The following is an 18559-nucleotide window of genomic DNA, read 5'->3' as shown; positions in this document are numbered from 1 at the left end:
CTTCCTTTTTCAAATGTCGATGCAATTCTAGTCTTCTAATGATGCAGGTTATAGTAACATAATGATGCAACAAGCTAGAATTTCATACTTTTTCATGAAACAACGAAACAAACTTTTCACATATAATCTTTCAGTGAAAAATTCCTTGAGACAATAAGCTCTTCAAGCAGATGAACACATGAAAAGAGAAACTCATTCAGACTAATGAAACACCGACTTTACCAAACACAAGACAAGCAACGTAATCCGTGCTGGAAAATAAATGTTTAGGTAAGAAAACGAAAACTTTTCAAACTTGTGTAAAAGAGGTCAAAGTCATAAAAGGACCAAAAACAAAATGCAAAGAGTAAGTACACCTACAACCTGACTTACTGAGTTCGCAAACTATTGAATGGACGACCAACTAGATGCCCTAGTGTCGCTGGCCACTCAATGACTCAATCAATCAAGTAAAAAGATGATAAGCCAACAAGCAAACAAAACCAAATGAAAAGTAGCTTTCTAATCAGGGAGAAAACGGTCCAAAAAACCTACAGGGTCAAAATCACAAGAGCATAACACACTAGCCAAGATTGGGGTCAGGCCCTAATCTTCACTTACAGGCATCGACGCGACTGCCTAATTGATAACAAGCGCCAGAGGCTAGTTGGCGCGATTGTTTCTCAGCAACTCGCATTGATCGGCGCGACTGTTATCGAATTAAGCGCACTGATCGAGGGAGCTAAGGAAAAAAATAAAAAATTTGAAACACGGACGATATCTGCTACTATGAATTTTAGACTCAGACCAGTAAGCAGGAGAAAAGAAACATAACCAAACGGAAAATGTGGAACTATAAAAGTTCTCACGAAATCATGAAATCCAAGACAAACAAAAGTATTGGGATCCTTAGTGGAGTTTCCAATTTGTGGTGAAGTAAAATTATAAGTGCGGACACAAACGAATTCATCTAGCTCGATGATGGGTCTAGCCACAATAGATACATTCTATGGAAGATTTCCTTAGGTTAGAACCAATTAAGAGGGCCTACCTCTTAGTCTGCTTATCCCGTTTTATGATGTCCTTGCTTGCTCGCTCCAACTATCTCTCACTTCCTTCTTTAAGTACCTAAAACAAGTAAACAACAGCAAACAACAAACGTGATAATAGACAAATTGTAATTCAACCTACTTAACAAGTCAAGAAACATTAAGCCATGAACATGTAATATGACAAATCAAGTAGGAAATCAATCAATAGTAGCATATATTAATATCAAATAGAGATTACAACCATTCGTCTTGATGTTGCAGTCCTCCTCTAACAAGACCAGGTTCCCACACACTTCTGCTAGTCTTCCATGATGGCCTCAATCAACAATAGTTTTAAGTCTCTTCCATTTAGGCTTCACTCCAAACCAAATCACACTTCTCCCTCACACAACTAGATAGCTACAACTAGTAATAACTTGTTATCTACTCCAAATCAAAATAGCATTAGCACACCAATATCAACAATAGCTTGTGCTTGGGAAGAAGGAAGGTTTATATAGGATGAATGGATGGGAGATGGATCCTTTTCCCATGGGAGAAGGGCTTATCCCTTGAGGTAGTTCCATCATTATAGGGGAAAGGAGCCCAAACTGACATCCTCGACTCCATCCGGCCAAACCATTTACCATATTTCCGTTACGAAGCTTCTAGAGCTGCAAGCTTCAGCTCCTAATTTAAAAAGCTTTCGATAACAGGACTGTCGCGGCTAGAACACAGCTCAGTTGCTCTGGTCAACGCGAGGGATAGTGCTAATCTCTACACATCGACACGGGGGAGACAAAGGTCATTAGCGTCGGTCTTGTAAACTAGGCAAAATAGAAGTTTCAGGGGAAACAGTGCAAAAGGGAATTTCTTTGCTCATGAAGAGGGACACAATGGGAGTTTCTTCATGAAGGCAAAGCATGCGGGGTTCACTATAGAGGTCCTCCAGGATCAAGGAAAGGGGAGTACAGGGACAGTGACAAAATGTTGTAACACCTTGGTATGGCGATATTATAATATCTCTTCAAAATTCGAAGTTTCCCCTCTCTTTTTCAAAGGATGAGCGAAGAAAATTGTGTCACTTAGCGAAAAGTTATGTTATTATAGGTGACACTTTATATCGTCGTGGGGTTGATTCCATCCTTAGACGTTGCTTAACCTTAAAAGAAGTTGAGTCAGTGTTGAATGATTGCCATAGTGGAGCTTGTGGTGGTCATCTATCTAGGCTTGCTACAGCCCAAGAAATCTTGTGTGTAGGCTATTTTTGGCCTTCAATTTTCAAAGATTGTGTTGAAGCAGTCAAAAAATGCCATCCTTGTCAAGTTTACACTTGGAAAGTGTGCGCTCATCTAACTCCACTTTTTCTTGTTATTATCATCGGTCTATTCACAAAGTGGGGCATTGATTTTACAGCTTGTAACCTGCCTTCGGAAAAGTATCATAGGTATATTATTGTAGCATTGGATTACTTTACCAACTGGGCTAAAGCTATGCCCACTGTTGTGAATGATGGTGAAACAACAACCCTATTTATTTTCAACCAAGTCAATTCTCATTTCGATATTACAAAAGAGATTTTCAATGACCATGGCAGTCATTTCCAGAACAAGACGATGGTTGAATTGTCTCACAAGTTGTGTTTCTGGCAGGAGCATTCATCCCCTTACTATCCTCAAGCCAATGGTCAGGTGGAAGTTATGAATAAATCCCTGAAAGTTATCTTGCAAAGTACAATTAATAAGGTTTGATCCAATTGGCATATCATGTTATATCCTACACTTTCGGCATACCGGATGTCGATTAATACCGTTATGATTTTCACTCCTTTTCAACTAGTTTATGGTTTGGAATCGATATTCCCTATGGAATGTGAAATTCCTTCTCTTAAATTATCTATAGAACTTCCTCCAGTAACTTCTAGTATTGAAGAATGCCTCGTTCATTTGGAACATCTTGACAAGTAGCGTCGAGATGCTGCCACAATTAACAAAGGTCATAAAAAAAGAGTGAAAGTCCAATATGATAAGGTTGTGCACCCTAAGGTTTTCTCTAAAGGTGACCTTGTCCTGGTTTATGACCAAGACAAAGATGCCTTGGGGGAAGGTAAGTTTAAACCCATGTGGTACGGTCCATTTATCATTAAAAAGGTCTTAAAAAGGGAGCTTACAAATTGGTTGATTTTGACAGAAACAAGATGTTAGAGCCTAGAAATGGGCTCTAAATTAAAAAGTATTATGCCTACATTTATTCCTAGCATTTGCTTGGTTGTAGATATTGTATATATTTGTGCATATCTATCTATAGGTTTCATAGTGGTATCGATATTTGTGATCTTCTTTGGCAGGTATCAATGGATGATTTGGTATATATAGGGTTCGTCGATGGTGCTAGTCGACATACCCAAAATTTGTCTTCTATAGCATGGCTAATTTACTACCCATCTGGTTAGTTGTTGGTTTCAGGAGGCATATGTATCGGCCCTACTTCAAATAATGTTGTTGAATATATTGTTGTGGTTAACCTACTATCTGAAGCAATATCTCTTGGTATTGATTCGTTAGTAGTATAATTGGATTCACAACTGGTGGTTTCTCAGTTAAACAACATCTATCGCATGAGAGATCCTTATTTATATTGCCAATTTATGAGAGTGTGTTTATTACAAATATCATTTAATTTTATCACATTTATTCATATTCCACGATCAGAAAACTCATTTTTTGATTCCATAGTTAATCAAGCATTATATTGGCATATTAATCATTCATCACATTAAAAATAAAAAATAATCAAACATCATCTATATATATGATCATCACATCATGAAACTGTCTATATATAGATAGAAGTTTTTTGTTCAAAATGTTATACAAAATCGGGACAAAATGTCCTACAAAATTAGGGCTTAAGCCCAATCATGCCTATCAAAATTTGGACATCTCTAATATATATCTATGGGTCCATCCCCGGATATCTATGGGAAGAAGATGATGGCATTAACCACCCGTCGGAAGAACCGCACCCAATCTCATGGTACTCCTACCACACGTCTCTGCATAGCCTCTGGTAGATCCTCTATCGCTGCCATAGGTACCTGGTGATTCAACCTCTCCAAGTTCCTTTGTATGGTATGGAGGAGTCTCTCCATCTCAGTCGCACCACTCTCTATGTCTCTTCCACGATGTCTATGCTTGGGCAGACCCTCAGGTATTAGTGGTCCCACATCTGTATCATGATCAAATAATTTTGTAAGAATATTTGTCTCGTCAAAAATAATTTCAATTCATAATTTTTTGAATCCAAAAAAATCAAATAACTTTAAAAAAATTACCTATGGCACCCCATATAGCATCTGGTGGGAGCACTAGATCTGGATCCCCTCTAAAGTCCATACTTGCATAGGGGTAGTCCTCAATGGCAATGACTTGTTGTTCCCACCAAAGGAAAAACTCATCATCAAAATTTGTTCTAGGGACCTCACCACCCCCTAGTCTCTTCATCAAATCATCCCATCTACCTATACATGGATCCCTCGGGATGCTAATGGTAGAGAGAACTTTGGGTCGAAGCCCTGGTATCCTCTCAAAGAAGAAAGTGCAAAGGATGGTACCATACCCAAAATGTTTGGTATTACTCTTTTTTATAGAAGTGAGTTGCTTTTTCAAATTGATCAAGAGGGTTGTACACCAATCAAAGACTATGGTGAGGCAATCAATTTCTAGGCTCATTGTAACATGTGATGCTTGGTGCAATGAAGTTGAACCTGCTACCCTCACAATAGTAAAAATGAGAATTCTGAGGGGTAGACTCTCCACATTCTTTATTGGGATTTGTGTCCCTACCTTCTCATTATCTCAGGGCAATATATGTGAATATAATCATCTACGCTAAGGCTGCCTTGGGTTTTCCCTTGCAAGTTAACTCGTTGTCCTCTTCGGGAAAGTCCAGTGATGAAGTAGATATCTTCTACTTCAATTCACAAGGGCATTTGATCAATCATAAAATCATCCTCTTCTGGATCCCAGTAATTCAAAAGCATCTCCAGCAACCTTGTGTTGGATTTGATATTAGGAATTTTGAAAAATTTTAATAGTCCACACCCTCCCAATGCATCTAGTGACAGTGGTTCATTCATTACTTCATTGTCTACTTCACTATGCTCTATTTCTTTCCATGTGATAGTCATCCTGCAATTCAAACATTTTCATCCATTAAAATTCATAATTTGAAATTTTTCACTGCGTACACGTTGTTCACTTCATACACAGTAGCATATAGGGCTTACTCATATGCAGCTTCAATATGCCCAACCCACGTACGCACAGAGAAAAAAACTAAAAACAAGATATCTACAGTAAAAATCTAGGAAAAAAATGTTTGAAATGTACATAAATTCATTAAAATATCGAATTTGAAGAATACATGGACGTTTGGTAACTATTCGGGCCGAGAAATAAGGTGGATTATTGTTATTGATCTTTACTCCGGAGCTCCTTCTCTCAATTGTTCAAAACACAAATGAGGTTTGTTGGGCCAAAAGGTCTATTTATAACTTGTAATTTGAAAAACTTTTAAAAACCCACTTTTACAAAGTTTATCTTTTATTTTTACTAATTTTATAAATGTTGTGACCTTTTGGCATTGAGTTCCCTGATAGGTTGTCTTTCTCGTTAATTTGAAGACTTTGATTTTTTTTTACCGTTGACTCGTCATGGAAGGCATCGTTTTTCTTCACTGCCATATAGGTTAGGGAAGATCACTTTTCCATTGCATTATGCATTCTAGCCTCCATATTGCGATATGTTGCATTAACGTCGACCCCATTGTGTTATGATTCTTAAAACCATTTTCACTTGTCGACTTATAAAATCATGAGAGGATGGTAGAGACTTCCTTTACATGGGTTTCCTAGTTAGATCCTCACTGACATATGTTTCTCATGTTGAAAAGATTGAGTAGGCTCGAGAGTCTTCTTTAGTCTCGCCATGACTTTTTGCAATGAAGCTTCATTCTCCTTCCTCTTTGTTGTCTTTCTGGCTCTATACCCTAGAGGCTCCCACATGTTGAGTTTTACTGTTGCATTGCATGTTGGCTATTTGTACCTTTTGGCCTTAAGTCGGCTTCACTTGGACTCGTGTACAAGCTACTTTTTGACCATGTCTTTTTTCAAAATATCCTTGCAATCACTTAGCCTCTGAAACTTGACACCTTTTGCCCGTGGAAAGAATATTCCTTTGAGTGTCATTGACCAGTTTCGTCACCTTGCATTGAGCATAAGAATGTTCCCCTCCCAGGAACTAGCGCATTTGTATTTGGACACTCGTTATTTCCACTATACCATAGGCATTCTTTTATTCTTTTTCAGGATTTTCAAATATGAAAAAGACAAAAAATATATATATTCCAAAAAAGAGCGGGAACGAGACTTTACTTCCATATTTGATGGCAGCAAGATTCACTTGTGTCACCCTTGAACAAAGCACTTAAAACGAGTCTTTCCTCCATCAGGATGGGCTTTAGTTTGACTTAGGAGAGCCATAACCTTGTTATTGAGTCAGTACTCCTCCGGTTGGTTATCTCTTCCAATCATATGGAGAGTTTGTTTATGCCTCCTACATGACAAACATATAAAAAGTTATCATATGTTTCCATTTAGTCATAGTTGAGTCATGATTTTGTTCAAGGGAAGTGAACCTGAGTCGACCTTTCTGCAATGTCTCTTGACTCATATTCATTCAGCCATACATGGTCTGTCAGAGTTATGTTCAGTATCACATCAACTATTTGGTCCTTTGCTCATGTTGGTTCGAGAAGGTCTCCATTGACTTCTTGTTGGCGGGTTTGATCTTATCAACTTCGACACATTGCTCAGAGAGTAGGCCTAGAGTCGCACCCTAGTCCTATTTCCATCTTTGATAGTCGCCCTTGTGCTCAACATCGATCAGTATTATGGGTCTTTGATTGAGTGGTCTCCCTTGTGTTTGATGTGAGCTTACATTATCACACATTGGGATTCGTGTAGTACCTTGGTTTCCATTTGACCCTATTGGTGGATTCCTTGCCTCTGTGTCATCTTTCATTATTGGTTGGTTCAAAGGGTTTCTTTTGTGCACTAGCCACATCTTTTGTATGCCGGAAACATGCTTCGGTTTGGTTACTTCATCTTTCTTCATCTGATTCCTTCCACATTATTGGCCTGCAGGTTACACTAGCATTTGACTGATGTAGGATTCCGTAATGCCTACCTTCCAGCAGATCTTTTCCCATCAACTCTAACTTATTTCTCAGGGCCTACCATTGCACTTGTGGGCTGAAGAATGCAACACAGATGTTTATTTGCAGAACAGAATCCCTCATCAAATTCTCAGGATGAGTACACCTAAAGAATCTTTTCCGAGTAAGAAACCAAATGTGGCACACTTCATGATCTTTGGTTCATCATTCTATTGTCATGTTACCTGGGATGCACGAAAAAGCTAGAGCCAACAGTTGAGTTGGGAATATTTGTGGGGCACAGTGATACACCTCACAACTATCAGGTATACCTTCCATCCAACAAGATGACAGTGGTTCGTAGAGATGTGAATTTCAATGAAGAGAAGGCCATGAGATGTCCCCTTGAGAGGGAGCTTTAGTTACATGAAAATGATGAGATTTTGGCTCTAAAGGAGGAACCTCAAGATGATGTGGAGTAGCCACACACAGAGGAGAAGAGAGTGAAAGCGCCCACTCATGCAGATACTTCTAGATATGGAAGGAAGCACACCAGAGAGGTTGATAGATTGATGCATGATGCTAGAGAGAATGTGGGAGCACCCACATCATAACGCAGGCAGAGGAGGTCACCAGATCGGTACACTAGCTACATGGCTCTAATGAGTGAGAGTGTAGAGGTTGAGCCATCCTCATTCGAGGAAGTAGTGCAACGGACAGTATGGGTTGATGCCATGGTTGAGGAGGATGACTCCATTATCCAAAAAAAAAGGGAAGTAGTACCAAGACCAACAAACAAGTCAGTGGTGAGTTCCAGATGGCTTAACAAGGTAAAGCAAGTAGCAGATGGGAGTGTGGAGAAACAAAAGGCCTGATTTGTGGCCAGAGGTTTCTCTTGGGTGGAGGGAATTGATTACGAGGAGACATTTACTTCAGTAGCAAGGTACTCGTCAATTAGAACTATTTTAGCATTGTCAGCACGGATGGGATGGAAGATACATAATACAAATGTGAAGGCAAAATTTCTCAACGGCATGATTGAGGAAGAGGTGTATATTGAGAATTTGGGAGGATTTGAGACCTTCAATAGAGAGTTACATGTGTGCAGACTCAAGTGAGCATTGTATGGACTAAAACAAGCACATCGTGCTTGGTACACCAGGATTGACCGTTATTTGACCAGGTTGGCCTTCACCCAAAGTGAAGCAGATGTGAACCTTTACCATATTATGGTTGAAGGTAAATTATTGATTATAGTATTATATGTCAATGATTTGATTCTAATAGGTGATGAGAAGATGATAAAATATTGCAAATAGGATCTTGCAAGAGAGTTCGAGATGAAGGACCTAGGGCTCATGCATTACTTTCTTGGTATGGAAGTATGGCAAGTAGATGAGGAACTATTTGTCTCTCAGGGCAAGTATTCCAACAAGATACTAAAAAAGTTCCAAATGGAGAGAAGAAAACCCATGGAGACTCCTCTAGCAAGTAATTGGAGGAAGGAAGATGCTACTTCAAGAGAAGTAGTGGAGGCTACTATTTATGGACACCTTATGGGTTCACTTATGTATTTGGTGAACACTCAACCATACATGTGTTTTGCAGTTAACCATCTTAGTCAAGCCATGGTTAAGCCACCATACTTTATTGGAAGGCAGTGAAACATGTGTTGAGATACCTCAACCGCACCACTCAGTTTGGTCTTTGGTACAAATGGGAAGAGGGAGTGAAGTTTTAAGGATTCATAGATGCAGATTGGGCTGGGAGTCCATCCGACAGGAAGAACAAATTAGGGGGAATCTTCAGTATTGGATCAGCAGCATTTTCTTGGTACAGTAGGAAGCAGAGATCAGTTGCACTCAGTTCAACAAAATTAGATTACATGGCTACTAGTCAAGCAGCTTGTAACGCTATTTGGATGAGGAAGATTTGTGTTGGGTTATTTGGTCAGAAATTGGATCGTACAATGATTTACTATGGCAATTAGAGTTGTATCAAACTTTCTGAGAATCCAGTTTTTGATGATTGGTTTAAGCATATCAACATCTGGTATCACCATCTACGAGATTGTGTGTAGAGGAGAATCATGTTATTGGAGTACATTCCTACAGAGGAGAAGGACCCAGATATTTTGACAAAGCCATTGTCAAGATGCAAATTTGAGATTCACAGAGGCAAGATCGGGGTAGCAGATAATCCCTTTCTTGTTAAGAGCAAGTTTTGAAAAATTCAACAAGAAAATCCTAATTTAATTTTTCCTTGAATTAAATTATGAATTAAATTGTAATTCCAATTCTCATCGCAACTTGTAATAGTTAACTAAGTTAATTTGACGTAGTTGTCTCAGTTAATTTGAGTTGGGAGTCTATCTAGAGTCATGTAGAGTGGTTCTTATATTTTAGGGGCATAGGTTGATTTCTTTTGAGTTATAATTATTTAATTCAATTTAATTGAGTTAAATTCAGTTAAACTAGTTCCACCTAATGGAGGAATTATTTGGAGATCCAGTAGTGGGGTGTAACCATCACTACTCAACCAGTAAATAGAAGGTTCACTCATAATTAACTCATGCATGTCATATCAGAGAAAGACCCAGTTGAGATTGGAGTTCAGGGACAGTGTACTATCATTTGTATAATCATTTGAATTTTACACATGGTGCATGCAATTAGAGGAAGGCATATGATGGATTGCGCAATTATAGACAAGGAATTTGTCAATTAAATATGGGCTAATTCCATAGGAAACTACGCAAGGAAATAGGTGCTTCGCAGGCAGCATATTTGGTTAAGTATTGGCTGGAGCTTGTTTGTGAAGCAGTGAGATAGATTGAGATAGTACAGAGGTTTCTCAGGCTTGAGAAAAGCATTGCAATATTCTCATATTTTCTAATTAATGAAATATACAAATAGCAGGGGTTTTAGTTGTGACATTCCCATAAAATTATTGTGTTATGTGTGATTGAATTCTTTCTCTTTTATGCTTCATGATTTCATCGATTGTTTATTGTTTTAGCTGATGAGTAGAGTATATTCAAGTCATTGTTTTAGCATATTACAATCTTCAATTTGAATCTACAAGGAATTTATACATAATTCATCCAACAATTCATCAATGACATGAATGGGAAATTTATATTTAATAGTGAGCTTGTTGAGCTCCCTATAATCCGAACACATGTGCCATAATCTATCCTTATTTTGCACCAATACTACTGGAGCAGAGAAAGAACTTTGAATAGGTTGAATTATACCAGCCTCTAGCATTTCTGTAACCATACATTCAATTTCACTCTTTTGGGCATAAGGATTAAAGGGAACCAAGATATTCCCTTTTAAACCATCCATGTATCCTTTTATTTTTTTTCTCTAAACTGGCCATCTTAACATTCATCACTTCCAATTCATTTTTGGTTGCTCTTGAAATTTGTTGCACTTGGTCCTGTAACTTTGATATATCATGTTCCATTTCTTCCTCTTCTTCATGTGTCATATTAGATATTTATGGTTCTTATTGGGTGTGTCCATTTTTTTTGTTTCAATTCATATTGGAATGAAATAATGATATATATTCTTCTTTATGACCTTTGAATCACTTCAAGCAAAAGTTATGCAAATTATAAAAAATATACACTCCTTTTTTCCTCGTTTTTTGGAGCTAGATATTGGAACTTTTGTATCTCTGTAATTTTAAATCTCCAAGGTCTAAAATTCGGTCCTGTGGTGGCCCTCTAAGTCTTCTTTCCAATTCCACAAGTCAGACCAAATTTGGATTTTTCAAGTTAAACTTATGCCCAATCTCCCACGATGACCTCATTATGGACTGGTTCAGTAGACTAAAGTTGTATGGGATGCCATGTATCATTGTTTCAACATTTGGCCCTAAATGCTACAAACAAGACTACTATCCGTGCATTTTCAGCCAATATTTACAGAATTCAAATCCAATGCCTGAAACGAAAGTTGTGATGATTTTCCCTAGGTCACATGTTTGAAATGGAATTATGTAGCCTGTAAAAATCCTAACTTCACTGGATCATATATCTGAAAATATAACGAACCAAGATCTGAAATTTTTACATGAAGTTCACCCATATTTCAGCTCCACATGGTCAAAATTTGAGCTTCTAAAGTCTCTTAGAAAAAAAATTATAGCGAAAATTCCAAGATGACCTTTTCGAAGAAGCAAAAACCTAGAATCCAAGGCTCTAATACCAAATGCTATGTAACCAACTCATAGAAAAGACAGATCAACGACTTAAAAAATTATCCTCTTCAAGGGGTAAACCTCCTTTACATTGAATAAATGAACAATTCTTGGATGATTCAAATGATAAGGCCTCCTTGGTATGTATAGGAGTCTAAGGGGTCACAATATAATCAAAGCCTACATAACAATAATTATGTAAGGGCACAACAATAACAATAGTGGGCTTATATGGGGTACAAAAATAACAACATGGGGGATATATGGGCACAACAATAATAATAGGGGGTTACGCTAATAAAAATAAAGGGAATACACTAGTATTATAGGGACCTAACATTGAGTGTACAGGTGTTGCATGCAGTCTATTAGGGCCCTATATTACTAGTGTAACCCCTTATTTTTATTAGTGCAACCCCATTATTATATTGTTGTGCCCATGTAGTCCCCATATTGTTATTATTGTGCCCTTACATTATTATTGTTATGTCGGCTCTGATTATATTATGACCCCTTAGACTCCTATATATAGAAAGGAGGTCTTGTCATTTGTATCATCCAAGAATTGTTCATTTATGTAAGGTAAAGGAGGTTGACCCCTCGAAGAGCCTAAATTCTAAGGCGTTGATCTATCTTTTCTATCTTTTTGTGAGCTGGTTTCATAACATTTGGTATCATAGCTTTAGAGTCTAGGGTTTCACTGCTCCAAATAAGTCATCGTGGCATTTTCGCTATAACTTTTTTCTGCAACGTTTCAGAAGCGAACAGAAAAACCCATTTGAGACAAAATCGTGCTGAACCTCGGGTCCGAATTTCAGAGCTTTTTGCACTATATTTGAGGAAATATGATCTGAGGAAGTTGGTCTTTTGCAAACTCCTGAATTGCATTCCAAACAGGTGATCTTGGTAAAATCGTCATAGCTTTTGTTTTGAGCATCAGATTGCAATTTCGTAAAAAGTTACAAAAAGAGGACGAACTTTAGTTTCCTATGCATATTTTTTAGACCCAAAGGTCAAAACAATGACATGTGGCACTTCATACAAGTTTGCTCTTCTGAAAAGGTATATAATCAGGTCATCTTGGGAGATTGTGCATAACTCTTTCTTGGAGAATCTAAATTCGATAAGACTGGTGGAATTGGAAAGAGGACACAGAGGGCTACTGCAGGTCACAATTTCATAACTTAAAGATCCTAAAGTACAAAGTTACAGTCGTTTCAAGATCGAGCTCTTGAAATCAAGAAAAGGCGATATGAGGAAGTTTGATGGCAATGATCCGGTAAATTGGTTACTACAGATGGAGAAATATTTTGATCTACATGGTGTACCATTGTTACAAAAGGTATGTATTGCATCTTCATATTTATAACCGGATCAATTTTTATGGTATAAAAGGCTTTGTTCTCGTAAACAACTTGTTACGTGGTCAATTATCACGGAGGAAATGATAGCACATTATGAGGATACAAAGAGCAACACCTTCTTTAGAGCAACACCACAACGATTGGAAAGAATAAAAGGGCTTTGTTATAAAGTGGAAAGTTATGGCAACAAGGAAGTCTACCCCTCACAACTATAATAATGCAAGTGTTGTTTCTCCTAGCCTTCCACAACCTACAAGGGTTACACCACAACAATTGGAAGAAAAAAGAGAAAAAGGGCTTTGTTACAATTGTGATAGAAAATGCAGTAAAGGTCATAAGTGTGCTAAGAAGAAATTATTTTACACAGAGTATGAAGAGGAGGAAGAAAATGATCAACAAACATCAAAATAAGAGGATATATGCCAGGACCCAACTCCAGAGAAAGAAGAAATGAATCCAACCATACCTTGTAAATCATTGGCAAGAATTACCACTCCTCAAACTCTCAAGATAGCAGGAAATATCAAGGAGAAAAGGGTTCAAGAAGTGAAAGATCACATCAAGAAAGAAGAAATGAAGCCAAACATATCTTGTAATGCATTGGCCGGAATTACCACTCCTCAAACTATTAAGATAGAAGGACATACCAAGAAGAAAAATGTTCAAGGAGTGAAAGATAACATCAAACATCAAGAAATGAATCTGACCCTGTCTTGTAAAGCATTGCAAGAAATTAACACTCCTCAAACTCTCAAGATAGAAGGACATACCAAGAAGAAAAAGGTTCAAGCAGTGAAAGATCACATCGAGCATCAACAACAAGTTCTCCAACTTTTAAATGATAACGCCACTTTGGTGCAGAATCGAATGAAACAACAGGTAGATCAACATCGCAGTGAAAAATGTTTTGATGTAGGTGATTGGGTATTTTAGTGGATACATCTCAAGAAAGCTATTTATGAGAAGGAAATGTTGGCAATACTACATGCACTTAAGAAATGGCGACCTTACCTAATGGGAAGACATTTCAAGGTAAAAATGGATCATGATAGTCTTAAATACTTTTTAGAACAAATATTATCTTTAGAAGAACAGAAAAAATGGGTCACAAATATGTTGGGTTATGACTTTGACATCATCTATAGAAAAGGGAAGCAAAATTTTGTTGCAAATGCACTCTCAAGAAAGGATGAGGATGTGGAAGCATTGTTTTGTGCTATTTCTATTATCCAACCAGATTGGATAAACGAAGCAAGGGATGAATGGAAGAAGGACGAAGTATGACCACTCATTTAAAAGTTGCAGAAGATCCCAATTCAAACAATATTGCCAGAACTTGAAGAGGAAGGAAAAATCATATTGGAACCTGGAGCATTCACAGAAACAAGAACCTGACAGCTACGAAATCGATCAATTTTAGAGTATCTCATCAAGTGGAAGAACTTACCGCTAAAGATTCCACATGGGAGGAAAATAATTTTGTACAGAAGCGTCAAGAACTACTCAAGCGTTGAGGACAGCACTTTTTGAAGGAGAGGGGCATGTTAGGGCCCTATACTACTAGTGTAACCCCTTATTTTTATTAGTACAACCCCCTTATTATATTGTTGTGCCCATGTAGTCCCCATATTGTTATTATTGTGCCGCATAGAAGCCCACTATTGTTATTATTGTGCCCTTACATTATTATCGTTATGTCGGCTCTGATTATATTATGACTCCTTAGACTCCTATATATAGAAAGGAGGTCTTGTCATTTGTATCATCAAAGAATTGTTCATTTATGTAATGTAAAGGAGGTTTCCCCCTCGAAGAGGATGAATTCTAAGGCGTTGATCTATCTTTTCTATCTTTTTGTGAGCTGGTTTCATAACACAGTCAGATGATCAGCCCAAAGGAATTGTGCAATTCAATTAAAGGAATTTCCTAAATAATAGGGGTTAACTCGTCAAGGAACAACGTAGGGGAATAAGATCTCAAGCCGAGGGAAAATTTGACTAAGTCTAGGTCAAAGGCCTTCAATGAGCAGTGATATAGGTTGTGCACTTGCAGGGTGAGTTCATTTGAGAAAATCAATTGTAATACATCTCTATTTCATTTGATTAATGCAAGAGGCATTAGGGTTTTTAGCAGATTGCTTTCCCCAGATAAAAATACTTGTTGCATGTGTATTATTTCTTCTTGCATGTTTGATATTTTTCTTCTAAATTGTGAATTAATGTCCATAGAGCAATGATGTAGATCTGTGTCTTGTGATTTTGATTAAATATTCATGAGAAGTTACAAATCTACAGCCTAATTTATACATGGTATCAGAGTTGGATTCACATTAGCGCAGGAAATTCAAATTTGTTTCTCAGAGGTTTGAATTTGAAGATCATTGTAGAAGGATTTCTTCAGAGTTGAGAAGATGGCCTTCAATGGACTAAAGCTAGAGTATGCCTTGGAAGGAACCTCTAATTTTGTTGCATAGAAGGACTGCATGGAGGCAGTATTGGATGACAATGGGTTTCTAGAATACATCAAGTCAGATGTTGCAAAACCATAAGCATCTGATGCCCACAACCTTGCTCAGTGGAAGAAAGATGTAGCTAAGGTGAGGAGAATATCTTGGAGGGAGTACGGGATCATTACTGTCTCAAATCTCCATGGAAAATAAACTTTATTCGTGATGTGGAAAGCACTGACATAATTGTTCGAGAATAATAGTGACCATAGGATGTTGTCGTTCAAGGATAAACTTTGAAGTATCAAGATGCAGAAGAATGACACAATTTTGTAATAATTGAGCAAGCTTACATAGTGTCATGATGAACTTGGTGGGATCAATGTTAATGTCCTTGAAGAAGAATTGGTAATCGTAGCTCTTCTAGGCCTTCCCAAGAGCTAGCATAAGTATCAAGATTCGATGACTGGGAGGGAGAAATTACGGAGTTGGGAGTGTTTATGGTCCGATTTGGTATAGGAGGAAATAAGGTAGAATACTAGAGATGGGACTTCATCTAAGGGAAAGGATGAAGAAAACTTTGCATTGGCTAGAAAGGAAAAGAATGGAACTGGGAAGAAATCCCAATCCAAACCAGAATCTAGTTAAGGGGGCAAGAAGAAAATCTGTCAAAAAATAAATGCTTCCATTGTCATGAATTTGGGCACTATAACACAAAGTGTCCACATAAGAAGGTAAGCAAGAATACCTTAGGAGGATCAGCGAGTGAATCTTTGGCTTCACAGTTCGAGCTTGAATTTACCCTCATTGCATGCATGGACAGCACAGTGATGGGGAATGTGTGTGTTGGCATTATGATGCATATGTTGTACTTGATGGCAACACTCTCATAGAAGATCATCTCACTTATATACATTCAGATGAATCTACAGAAGAGATATCAGATGCGACATATTACAGGATAGCTCAAAGGAATCAAATGGCAAGCTCTTTGTAAGCAGAGGTTCAAATATTGTTGAAATTATGAAGGACGCAGGTACACCTTACAGAAAGTGCGTCCCCGCAGGTAATCCATGCAGAACCCACGTCCAGGGACGCCGGCCAGCCGTTCAGGAGGTGCGTCCGCCCAGTGCACACATTTCAAGGCAGAGAAAAGCACGTGGGGGTTTCTTGCATGGTATCTAGCCGACGGTTTTGTGTTTCTATGGTGTCGGCTCGTGGTATTGTTCCATGTTTTGGGGAGAAGCTTGCCTATATAAAGCAAAGGAGTTCATTTGGATTATGGACCATCTTAGTTGAATATCTTTTGGTGAGATCTAGTCCAGATCTATGAAGGCGAATCTTCTAATGGACTATGATCGCTATGGCGCATGATCAGATCTGTAGATCTGACTGTTTGGGTTAGTCTTGAAGTCTTAATATCTTTCATATCTAAAGAGACGCAGGTGCAGTAAGGGTTAAGGTGCGTCCGGGACGCAGGAGCGAACCGGTTCAGGTGTGCCGGACGCAGGCGCAGAAGGGTTCAGGTGCGCCGAGATGCAGGCAGTTCAAAAGACTCAGAGCGAGGGACGCAGGCTAGCAGTTGAGCAGAGTGCGTCCGGGACGCGGGCTAGCAGTTGAACAGGGTGCGTCCAGGGACTCAGGCCAGCAGTTGAGCAGGGTGAGTCCGGGACTCAGGCTAGCAGTTGAACAGGGTGAGTCCGGACTCAGGCTGGCAGTTGAGCAGGGTGCTTCCTTCTCTTAAAATCTTTGTTTATCATTGTTGTGTTCTGGGTTTGGTCCTATTATTGTTGATCTGGTTACTTCAGTTGATTGGGTGTTTCAGAAGGTTGTTTGAGCTTCAATGTTGTTGTTGGGTCCAGTATGAAAATTGGATGAAATGTGGCCTTTCAGTTTATGGGTTGTGCTTCAGTGTATCCAGTATGAAAATTGATGAAACGGGGTACTTGAAGGAGAGAAGATTGTAGGCCGGCGCCTACGTACTAGTATCTAAGCTAGTACAAGAGCTAAAGGAAATCTTTGGAGCATTGTAGCAGGTAGTAGCCTGCGTACTAGTAAATGGATCGGCTAGTACAAGAGCAAAGGGGGTTGTAGCTCCCGTACTGGTATAAGGCTGCACCAGTACAAATATTGTAAAAGAATTTTCTTATTAAGAAAAGATTGAGATGACTTGCAGCAGGTGGTTTTCTCCGCATTGGGTTTCCACCTTATATCATTGTGTTCATATGTGTGCCTTATGTGTGATGATCTACTTTATGTTACTGCATCTGTTAACTGATAATATGGTTGATAATGTTCTAATGCACTCATTGAAGATCGATTAACTTAAGCGTAAGAAGTAGCATATATGAATCTGATTATGGAATTGAAAAAGTTTTATTAATGTGATAATACTGATTCACCCCCCCTCTCAGTATTATTTCCAACAATTGGTATCAGAGCAGGTCCTTTGATAGAAGCTTGATCGCTTGAAGGAGATCGTGGAACAATGGGAAAGAAGCTTAAGAAGAAAGCTAATAAGAAAAAGAAGTCATCTCAGAAGAACTATGACAGTGGAAGAATCGATTGGGGATTAGGCATAAGAAGCTCTTCAGATTCAGAATCAGATTCAGAGTCATTATCAGGTATGAATGTGTTATCCTCTGATGTTCCAGCTATATTTCCTTGTGAAAGAGATGAAAGTGATAGCGAGACTACTGAATTTGCTCTTATGGGTGAACAAGAAAGATATCAAATAGAGGCAGAATTTAAAGGCTGACAGACAAAATTAGAGATCAACAAGATCTATTAAACAAAAGGAATGTGAAGCTACCAAACTAAGGGCACAACTAGAAGAAGGAAACAAGGTAAGAAAGCTACTCAAGGACAAGGAAGACCAATGTCAAAAATTGCAGCATGAAGTGACATCATTAAGAAAAGAAGTCAACGAAAGAAGCACAACCATCAAGAAACTCAAAGATAGATCCAGCTACTATGAAAATCTTGAAGCTACAATCCTCTCACTAAAAGGAGATCTTGAAGAATCAAAGAAGCAGAATACAGATCTACTCCAAGCTATTGCAAAACAAGAAAAACGAAGTCACCAGCTTAAAATCTCAACTGGAATGTGCCTTCCGAGTTCGTCAAATGCAGCAGGATCTGTATGAAGAACAAGAAAAAGAAATTCTCAAACTAAGGGAACAAATGGAAGAAGGAAGGCAAAGCTGAAGAAATTTTGAAAAAGAAATCCCTTGAAAGGAAGAACAGCTTCAGGTTGAGGTAAATATCTTGAAAGGTAAACTAGAAGAAAAGGATAAGCTTTTACGATTTCAGTA

Source organism: Pinus tabuliformis, chromosome 2_1 (assembly GCF_031772625.1).
Source record: "Pinus tabuliformis cultivar Carrire ecotype Pingquan chromosome 2_1, CPIR1, whole genome shotgun sequence".
NCBI classification, from domain to species: Eukaryota; Viridiplantae; Streptophyta; class Pinopsida; order Pinales; family Pinaceae; genus Pinus; species Pinus tabuliformis.
This window is presented reverse-complemented; position numbering follows the sequence as displayed.